This window comes from Galeopterus variegatus, unplaced genomic scaffold, assembly GCF_000696425.1.
Source record: "Galeopterus variegatus unplaced genomic scaffold, G_variegatus-3.0.2 Scaffold6392, whole genome shotgun sequence".
Classification (NCBI taxonomy): domain Eukaryota; kingdom Metazoa; phylum Chordata; class Mammalia; order Dermoptera; family Cynocephalidae; genus Galeopterus; species Galeopterus variegatus.
Window position 1 is genome coordinate 64438 of NW_007732503.1, and position 11314 is coordinate 75751.

An 11314-nucleotide genomic window follows, 5' to 3' on the forward strand; every position below is an offset into this window, starting at 1 on the left:
ACACGCCTGTTAGCACGAGGCCTGGCACACAGTCTATGCTCACTGAGTGCTTGTGAAATCAAACAGAACTGAGAGAGACAGCCTGGACCCAGGCAAGGCAGTGGCCAGCCCTATGGTTTCTGTTGTGAGGAGAGATGGGGCAAAGCAGGAGGATTTTAAAATATAAAATGTACACTGTGCCTCTAAGTTTCATGCTCACCTTAATGACAGAAATGACACTTCATTGTGAATTTATTCTCAGATTGTGATGTCTTGTTCAAACACACACACACACACAAACACACAAGCATTCTGCCAGCTCCTTTTCCTTTAATGGCTGCGCCCTCTCTGAAGTATATGCAGCTCCTGTAAGAACTGGTGCCATGGTTACCTCCGTGTGTGAATGAGTTGTCACGCTGATTGAACACAGTGGCACCATTCCTTTATTGTTCATTCAGACAGTGTTTATGAACCTCAGGCCAGGCAAGGCACTGTGTATAGCAGAGCTGACAAAGACACATAAGGTAGAGTCCTGTACCCTAGCAGTGACAATTGAGCAACCAGATTTGAAAAATTATTCGTACCACAACCTGCAAGATTAAAGGAAGTTTAGCTTCTTTGACTGTGTCTATAATTAATCTGATGCCCTCCTGTGAGTGAGAAGGAAAGCCAATTGGTTAAGGGCCCAATATGGCTCAAATGTAACCTCTGGCACCTCCTCCTGCAACTGTCCTTAAGATGGTGCAGCAGCCAGGGTCCCAGGGGTAGGATACTGTCCAAACCAGGATCTTTTGAAAGAGAAAGGGGATGCCATAATAATTACACTGGAACCATTAAAATAGACTGCAACTGTCCAGGACAAACTAGGACAGAAAGTCATTCTAACCAGCAGGAAACCACACTCAAAAGGAGTTCATTTAAACAAGAGATGGGGAAGCACCCAAGGCTCACAACATTGGGAGGGTTCTGCCATCCCTAAGCCAGAAAGGGTAATGGAGGAAAGGGTTCCAGAGACTGGTAAAGCCTAGCGGTTTGGGAAAGGGCTGCCCATCGGGAGCTGTGACCTTCAGCAGGGGAATGCGGTCCCTTTCACCCACTGCCAGGTAGGGAGGGAGCAGGAGGAAAATAATCCTTGTTTCTCTTTGTGCCCACACTCTAGCCTTACTGCTGGTGACTTTCATTGGCCAAAGTCAGCCAGAAGCCAGAAGTCAAGGGAGCCCAGTAGATGCAGCTGGTAAGTCAGCCTCCCGATATGCAGAGCAAGATGGAAAAGGGTGGAAGTGGATCTTGTGTGGGGGTAGGGGAAAGAATACCTAACACACCATGGTTCGATGGGGTGGTGGGGGACTAATGTGTCCTAGTGATGGCAGGAAGGGCTTGAGGTCCTCAGGCATGGTGACCTCCACCTCTAAGGCATCAAGGGGAACACCTCAGTTCCCTTCTGAATGTCCTGCTTGCCCTGTCCCTGCCATCCGCCAATGGATGCTGGTGATATAACCCTGGTCTGCTAAGCTTCTCAGCTTGTTTCATGCTCAGTGATGACTTGGCCTCACTTCAACCTACTCTGGCTGCTGACCAGTCCCTGCATATCTGCAAGTGCTCCACCCTGGCCCGGCTGTCCACCCTAAGACTCAGCTGAAGGATTCCTCATCCTGTCACAGGGGGTCCTTAGGAAAAGTCCACGGATACTCAACTCAAAGTCGATGACGCATAGAAATTGAGAGCTGGCAGTGCCACGATAAACCCAGGGTCTTCCTCTGTCCAGCCAGGCTGTGCCTCATTCACTTTTGGTGTTACCCTAATTTCTCACATCCCCTCCCCGTTTCTTCACTGAAGCCTGGACAGAAAAGAATCAGGGACCCACGATGGTTTGGTTTATTCCCCCTTTTCTTTCTCCTTCTTAATTTCTTCTGGGAAGGAAAGAAGCTCAGCTGTCTCCTCTGTTCATATATTCTCCTTCTAGCACTGAGCAGCAAGACTCAAGCTTTCCTGTGTAGACTCGGTGTGTTTCAGTTCTTCTCTGGGTCCTTGAGGCTGGATATGCTGGACTGAATGAGTTTTAAAAGTTGAGCAAGTCTTTTCTTAAGACTATAGCTTGACTTCCAAGGCTCTTGTCCTCCTTTGCGATCATATTCTGTGAACATGGTCATGGTCTTTCTGTATTCCTTCGTCAACATTTCTTATTGCTGGCATACACACACACACACACACACACACACTCGTAACCTCAAAAAATTTTTTAATTCTATTCAATTGGGTATCATCAGCCAACTAGGGTAAGATCACATGCTCAGGAAGACAGAATTGAAAATTACATCAGTATTTGTAAAATATTAATCTCCCTTAAAATTTTAATTTTCTGTTTCCAGCTACATTCTGGAAGCCTGAGCTTTAAAGTGAAGGGCACTGTACCCAGGCTAGGGCAACAGTACATGAAGCAGTGTATGAACCTGGATTGGAACCCTGCCTCTGCCCCTTGGTTAACCGTATAACCTCAAGCAAATTGCTTCAGCTCTCTGAGCTTCACTTTCCTCCTGGGTGAAATGAGGACACTAACGTATGCCCCTCAGTGTTGTGGTGAAGGTGACATGAGCTGCCAGAGAGTCTGCTTCATTGTAGGTGTTTGAGACATTCATTTTCTGCCCTCAGAGCTAGCCCTGAGTAAGCCCCAGTGCCATTTGAAAATGTGGGGGCTACAATTTCTGGATCTAAGACGCTTGGTCTCACAGAATTGAGCAAGGTGAAACAGGAGCGAGAATTGACTACTATGGGTGTCCTATGAGAAAGATGCATATGATCTCATCTGCAATGTATAGGAGAAAATGAGGCTCAGAGAGATTCAATGATTTGCCTGAGTCGTCTTTCTCTTGTTTAGTAGATTTCAAAGCTCTTTTCACTGGAAATATATTATATCATTCTTAAATTGTCTTCACTTAGTTGTCACTGTGGTGTTCTTCTTTTCCCCTCTTCTCAGGGCCAATATCCCATCATCCACACCTTCTGGGATTATCTCAGCTGCAGATGGTTCACAGCTGCATTCCTTAATGTGACACAGGGACATACAAGGGAGTAGTTCCTTGGTTACAGGAAATAGCCCTGCCCAAGTTTATAACCCCTCCAAGGAGTTCAGCCTCACTGTCTGATTTGGAGCTACAAAAGCCCAGCTCTGTCAACATCAATTTGGGACAACTTGAAGGGCCTTCCCCACTCCAGTGCTCCCCATAGGATCAACTGAGGCCTCCGTAGCAACCATACCTGCCTCTGCCTGATCCTGCCTTCCTCACTTCCCTATAGGTATATCTCTCTGGAGCACTCCCCAATAAACCTTCTGCACACAACTCGGTCTCAGAATCAGTTTCTAGGAAATGCAGTCTTAGGTGTAGACTTAAACCTACTAGGCCTCAAAACCCAAATCTTTTCTCAAGTATGTTGATCAAACAATGGTGGAATTGGAATGGTGGAAGTGGAATGGGAGTGTGTAGCTCTTGAGAGGAGGCAGAACTGGGAGGGCAATGCTGTGAGGGCCAAAGTCACCGGAATAAGAGAGGAAAAGAGGCTGCCCGAATGGTACGCTTGGCACTTTTACAGTTCATCAAAGGCCTCTTGTATATGGCAGGCCCTGCCTGGTGTCTTCCCATGAAGGATTTAATTCCAGGCAAGGTGCTCAGGTATAAGGTAAGAAGGAAATGAAAATAATAGTAACTAATGGCAATATTAGCAGTAATAATAATAACTAACACTTATATAGCACTTTCTATGTTGCAGATATTGTTCTAAATACTTTACATATATTAACTCATTTAACATTAAAAAGCAATAACCACATGAAATAGACACTAGTATTATCATCATGATGAGGAAATTGAGGCATAGAAAGGCCTAGTAACTTGCCTAAGGTCATGCAGCTAGTGAGCTGGGCTTTCACCCAGATTATTTGGCTCCATGATTGTTGCTCACAACCATTGTGCCCTAAGGAGGAGAGGCTGCTGTCCTCATGTAGAAGGGGAATCATCCCAGAAGTTTAGTCCTGGTTCCTTGTCCAGAAGCCACCAGTCCCAGAAACCAAATGGCAGCATAAAGACATCATCATCAGTCCTCATTTCACAAGCCCATTGAAGATTTTCTACTTAGCTACTGAGAAAGAAGAGCCTCTCTGCATGATATATGCACCTTGGAGTGTTTTAGCTAGAGATTTATTTATTATGAGTATAAACATCCTATTTCATATACAGCATAATGCCATTTGAAAGAAATGGTCTGGGTTCTAAGCCCCAGGCCACTGAGAGGGCACAGTGGTGAACGGACACCTCAGTGCCACTGCTGAGAACATCACCTTGTACAAAATAAATGAAGAAAAGGGCTTCCACGTGGTTTTGAGACCGACTCATAATTGACAATTATCTCCAGAAAGTCCTGCACAGTCATCATCAATCAAAGAACTTCCATTCCAATAGAGAGTGGTTGGCCCATTTGTCACCTACATCAGTTAATTTAACCAAAGCTTTCTCCATTAACCTCTGCTGAGAAGCCCAGGAGGGAGCACTACTCAACCAGCATCTGATCATTTAATGGCGTATTCTCCCTACTGCTATTGTTCCTGTTATAAATTTGGGGTAAGTATTGATTTGTCAAAGGTCTGGAGCTAATTTTACACATACCAGAATATTGTAGTGGATGAATGGTCTAAGAAACTGTGAAGTAGCAAAAGGTGTGTATCAATGATCTGTTTCAGTGTAACAAACCACTCCAAAGCTTAGTGGTTTAAAACAACCACCATCATTTATTTTGCTCTTCAGTCTTCAATTTAAGAAGGCCTGGGCAGGGACAACAGCTCCTCTGTGCTTTGTGCAGCATCAGCTGAGGCAGCTCAACTGGAAGCTGGAGGATTCATTTTCAAGATGGCTCACTCTCATGGCTGATAACTTGCTGCTGGCTGTCAACTGAGAGCTAAGCTTGGGCTGGAGATATGGTAACTCAGTTACTTTCCAAGGCAGACCTCTCCAGAGGATGCCTGGGCTTCCTTTGTGGTATGGTGGCTGGGTTTCAAATGTGAGCATCCCAAGAGGCAGAAAGTAGAAGCTGTCAATTTTTTAATCTGGGCCTGGAAACTTCTACAATATTCTGTTAAACAATCAGTCACAGAGTCCAGATTCAAGGGGAGGGAACACAGACCCCACCACTCAATGGGAGAAGAGTCAAAGAATGTTTGGATCATGTTTAAAAATCACCAGACAATTGTAGCCACAAACTATCATACTTGTGACATCTCTTGTTCCACATTGATTTTTTGACAGATGAGAAACACAGTTCAGAGAGGTGAAGTTATTTCTGAAGAGTGCACAGCAAGATAGTTACAGAGCCAAACCTAGAACACCAGTCATGATTCTTGGCTTTGTTCATCTCACCGAAAAACAGAGCTTCTACTCAAATTGCTCTGACAAAGCAGTTCATAGAAGTTTTGAAGATAGGACTTCAAAAATTACAGCCAGTTGCAAATGGCTGAATTCCTCAAAGGCACATCGACACTTAACACTGTTATAGGGCACTGACATGGTAATACATTGTAATAATATAATCATATAATAGCCATATAAAGATAATGACACATTAATCAATTTTCATCAGGCCTCACAACAGTGCAGGTGATACAGAAATGAGCAAGAAACAGGCCTTGCCCTCCCATAGTGTAGAGGTCAATAGAAGCTACAGACAATTAAACAAGAAAGTACAGTTTGATTGTGCTATGATGAGGGGAGTTTACATTGTTATGAGAGCACATAGAAAGGGAAACTAACCCTTTGTTTGGAGGTGTAGAAATTCTTCCTAAATGGTGTTATGTCTAAACTAAAACCAGAAAGATATGTAGGGGACAGAGATCAGAATATTTCAGGCAGAGGAAAAAACATGTATAAAGACATACTGAGTATAAGACTTTAAATTGTTTAAAAGACATGAGTAGATTCAAACTATCACAGTGCCTAGCACATAGTAGACTGTCAATAACCAGTGGTTAAATTAAAAATATACAGGTGATTCCTTGGTATCACAAATCACTAGGGAAGAACTGATCTCTCTTTGTTCTTTCTCAGACCTGATATAGCCCTAAAGATTGTCAGTAAAGAAAAGGAACACAAAGACATGGTTAATCCACCCACACGGTAACCACACCATGCTACATGTTGTTACCTGGTGTTCATGGGTTGGTGTCAGCCTAAGAAAGCCCGTTTTCTTTCTGTTCCCAACAATGCTAAGGCTATTTGTTTTTATTTGTAAATGCTTAACACATCATGGAAAGGGTGTGGGCAAACTCTCTTGGTGCAATTATGCAATCTTTGTTGTCAGGATGGAATAAATGTTTCTCCTTCCTGCTGTAATTGCTAATTATAAACTAGCTGATATAGTTCTCTGATGGCTTTAATTTTCTCTAACGGCCTCTGTCCTTTCCAAACCCTCCAGGAGTGGTTCTCAGGAGTCTAAGCTGACATTCCAGTTTTCCCAGGGTGTTTCCTATGATTACTACCAAGGACTTCCAGAAAACATACATTTGACTTCAAAAGGAGACATTTCTCCATTGTGTAAAACCTATTTCCCTCCACCCCACCCACACATATTGTTCATTTCTCATCCTATATCTTCAATTTATCTCTATAAATACTTGAATCAATTATATGCAACACACTGAACTAGGTACCTTAAGGGTCCTAAGGATGAATAAGACACAGATTGTAAACTCCTTGAAGATAATTACTCTCAAGAAAGAAAATACCGGGCCGGCCTGGTGGCGCACTGTTACAGTGCGCCGCTTGGGAAGCGCGGTGGCACTCCCGCCGAGGGTTCGGATCCCACATACAGACCGGCTGCTCACTGGCTGAGCAAGGTGCGGGAGCAACACCGAGGGTTGCGATCCCGTTGCCGGTCCCGGTCCGGTACGGGCGCGACACTGAGGGTTGCGATCCGTTGCCGGTCATGAAAAAAGACAAAAAAAAAAGAAAGAAAATACCCATGCAAATAATACATTATAGCACATGGCAGAGTGTGCTGCATGCTTTAAGAGGCAAAATGTCATACCACAGTGGAAAGAGTTTATTTTCCATCAAGGAGAATCCAGGAAGACTATAGTGGAACTAGCATCTGAGTTGAAACTTAAGGGATAACTGGGTAGGATGGTATAAAAAATTTTCATATGAATGAATGGATAATTACAGGATCAAATACCGTCTCCCTGTGTTTACCTGGAGAGTTCAGGGAAATGAAGCTGGGACATAAGCACTCAGTTGGATCAACCCTACAGTAAACTGCTATTCTTCAACCAATATTTGTTGCTTGTCCATGTGGAAGGAGTATATTTCTCCAGTCTGTTGAACCTATGTATGGCAATCACTTGCCTTGACCAATGAATGTGAGCCGAAGGGACATGTCAATTCTGGGTGGAGGCTTTAATGGCCAGCACTTTCATTACCATGTTCTCTTTTCCGTCTGCAAGAACCACTGGCAACATTCCAGATGGAGGCTACTCTGCCACCCTGAGTCCCAGAGAAGGTGATATAGATCAGCACCATGGTTTACCTACAGTGGACAAGTAGCATGATTAGGAAACCAACCTTTGTTATTTTAAGACACTGAAATTTTTAGGGTTATTTGTTATGACAGCATAACCTAACCCATCCTGACTAATAGAAACACCAAACTTGTCCCAGTCAGTTCAGTCCCTAAAAAGTAATACAAGACTCAAAAATGAGTAGCAAGGTACTATTTGAATGTTCACTAATGTTCCAGGCATTCTATAAGGCACTTTAAATACATAAACTACAGATGTAGAAACTCAGAGAAGGTAAGAAACTTGACCAAGGTCACACAACAGATAAGAAACACTGCTGGGATTCTAATTTCAAATTGTGTAATAGGGAGTCTGCACCTTTTGGGATGATACAATCGCTACCAAGTAGCAAAGATACTACACCCTTAACTTCCCTAGTAAACTATGTCCCTTGTTCTGAATGGAATGACCATGTTATCTAAGCCTGGACTTTGGAAACAAGTGAATGAGAACCTTGATTGCAGCTGCATTATTTGATGTGTGGGAAACATGGATTCCTCACTAAAAATAAATAATTTAAAGTCAAGACAATGCAATTAACATCAAAAAGTATTTAAATCTATCATGCCCCATCAAACCTGAGTGTCAGTAAGTCATCTTAGGTTGTAGGTGCTTTTCTTTCTTTGTTGTCCCTAATAAAGTCACATTATTAAATTTCCTTTGGATACCATAGGGCCACAAAAGAGTATTACGTATTTCAATAGAAGCAGTGTTCCCCAAGATTTGTCCTGATCTTTGTGGACCTCTTGGAAACACAGGACTGTAATTCTCTCAAGCACTTTGCTTTTACAGGCTGCAAAATTTGCTATGAAAAGCCAGAAGTTCACAAGAAATGGAACATAGTGCCTTCAGGATACATATTGAACAAGAATGCAGTGGACCCAGGAGACTTTGGTCACCAGAGAAAGAGATGGGTGCCCTGTGGGAAGCTTGGGCTGACACTGGCAGAAGGAAAAGAGAAGCTTCAACAGAGACTCTTCTAAAAATTGACTTGATGGCCTGATAGCTTCTTTTTCTTATTATCCATCTGTTTTTCCCTCCAGTTCATCTTCTTCTCTTGACCTTTTCCTGCCAGGGATATAGTTACCCATAGTTGGTAGTCATTGGTAGAGAAATCTATATTTCTCTTTTTCACCCATCTCATATGTTTTTGGTGCTGAATTTAATTTTTTTCTTTTAAATTTTACGTAGTATCATTTCATAGACATAGTTATTGCAGCCACAATGTTAGAGTTTATAGCTGATAATTGAAGATATTTATTATTTTTATAGTTCAGTTGGTGGCTTTTATGTTTCTGCACATATATATCCATACCACACAGAAGGCACAGAAATAAACAGAACAGGAAACACAAGAGAAACAGCACACAAATGAGACACAAACCATAGACTTAGGCTTGGCAACTGAGTAGTAGATGGAGGGCCAAATGAAGGCAAGGGATGGCTGGCAAAATAACCCATTAGATTAGTCTGCTTCTGTTGCTTATAACAGAATGCCTGAAATTGGGTAATTTATAAAGAAATTAATTTCTTTCTTTCTTTCCTTCTTTCTTCCTTTCTTTCTTTCTTTCTCTTTCTCTTTCTTTCTTTCTTTCTTTCTTTCTTTCTTTCTTTCTTTCTTTCTTTCTTTTTTATTGTTATTGCTGTTGAAGCCTTTGCTTGGAGACATAATGCAAAAATTGTACAGGTACACATGGAAAAGTAAGACACAATCACAGCTGAGTGAAAACTATCTAACCAGAAACCTTTAATGCCTGTGAGCTAATGTTGAAACTGAAGTTCTGGGAGTATGACATGCTGCAGGGCTGAAAGGAAGGGATAATTAGTATTCTTCTCCTTCCTCACCCTCTCTTTTGACAATCCACACCAACATCCTCATAATCCTTCTCAAGGACAGCCATGCCCGCATGGGCCTCAGAAAACTCTCCTTCCTCCATGCCCTCCCTCATGTACCTGTGAACAAAGGCACACTTGGCATACGTCAGGTCATACTTGTGGTCCAGGTGAGCCCAGACCTCAGCAATGGCTGTGGTGTTTCTCAGCACGCACACAGCTCACTGTACCTTGACCTGGTCTCCACCAAGAACCACAGTGGGAAGCTGGTAATTAATGCCAACCTTGAAGCTAGTGGGGCACCAATCTACAAACTGGATGCTATGCTTTGTCTTGTTGGTGGCAATGGCAGCATTGACATCTTTGGGAACCACATCACCATGGTACAACAGACAACAAGCCATGTATTTGCCATGGCAAGGATCACATTTCCCCATCTGGTTGGCTGGCTCGAAGCAAGCATTGCTGGTCTCTGCTACAGAAAGCTGTTTATGGTAGGCTTTCTCAGCAGAGATGACTGGGGCATATGTGGCCAGAGGGAAGTGGATGCGAGGATAGGGCACCAAGTTGGTCTGGAATTCTGTCAGATCAACACTCAGGGCTCCATTGAATCTGAGGGAAGCAATGAAAGAAGACACAACCTGGTTAATAAGGCGATTATGTTTAGAGTAGGTTGGTTGCTCAATGTTGAGGTTTCTATGACAGATGTCATAGATGGCCTCATTGTCTACCACAAAGGCACAATCAATGTGCTCCAAGGTGGTGTGGGTGGTGAGGATGGAGTTGTAGGGCTTAACTATAGTTGTGGAAACCTGGGGGTTTGGGTAAATGGAGAACTCCAGCTTGGACTTCTTGCCACAATCAACAGAGAGACGTTCCATCAGCCTTGAGATGAACCCAGAATGAGTTGTAGAAAACCAAGTTATAGAAAACCACCAAAGCTGTAGAAAACCAGGAAGCCCTGGATACCCGTGCACTGGTCAGCCAGCTTGTGAATTCTGTCCAAGACAAGGTAAATGATCTCCTTGCCAATGGTGTAGTGCCCACAGGCATAATTATTGGCAGCATCTTCCTTGCCTGAAATGAGTGGCTCAGAGTGGAAGAACTGGTCGTAGGCACCAGTGCGAACTTCATCAATGACCATGAGTTCAGGTCGACAAGCACTGCCCTGGGCATGTTTTCCAGTGCTCATCTCACTGACGAAAGTGTCGAAGGAGTCATCTCCTTCCCCAGTGGTCTTGTCACTTGGCATCTGGCCATTGAGCTGGATGCCATGTTCCAAGTAGTAGAGCTCTCAGCAGGCATTACCAATCTGGACACCAGCCTGGCCAAAGTGGATGGAGATATACTCATGCATGGTGGCTACTGATTAGGATGTGAAGGCTACAGGAGTAACTGGGTCCCAGTTACTGTCCCTGACAAGCTGAGAGTCAAGGTAAATAACGTGCTCTGAAATTTATTTCTTACACTTTTGGACGCTGTGAAGTCCATGGTCCAAGAGGTGCATCTGATGAGGGCCCTCTTCTGGATGGGAGCTCTCTGCAGTGTCCCATGCTGAACAGGGTATCACACAATGAGAATGTCATGATCAGGAGCTCTCTCAGGTGCTCCATATAAAGCCACCAGTCCACACCCATGATAACTCGTTACTCCATGAATGGATTAATCCATTCATGAGGGTACAGTCCTCGTGATCCAGTCACCTCTCAAAAGCCCCACCTTTCAAATATCATAATTGGATTTCCCACCCTCTTAACACTGTTATAGTACAGATCAAGTTTCTAACACAAGAACTTTTGGGGGACACATGTGACACATGTGACTGTAGTGTTAGCATTCTGCCCTTGGCCCCCAAAGTTCATGTCCTTCTCATATGTAAATACATTAATTCCATCCCCAAAGTCT

General features: G+C 43.4%; 1 pseudogene; it reads right to left on the minus strand.

Moving 5' to 3' along the window:
* Window positions 1-9398: 9398 nt before the first annotated feature.
* On the minus strand, window positions 9399-10766 carry LOC103606230 (annotated as a pseudogene).
* Window positions 10767-11314: the final 548 nt, after the last annotated feature.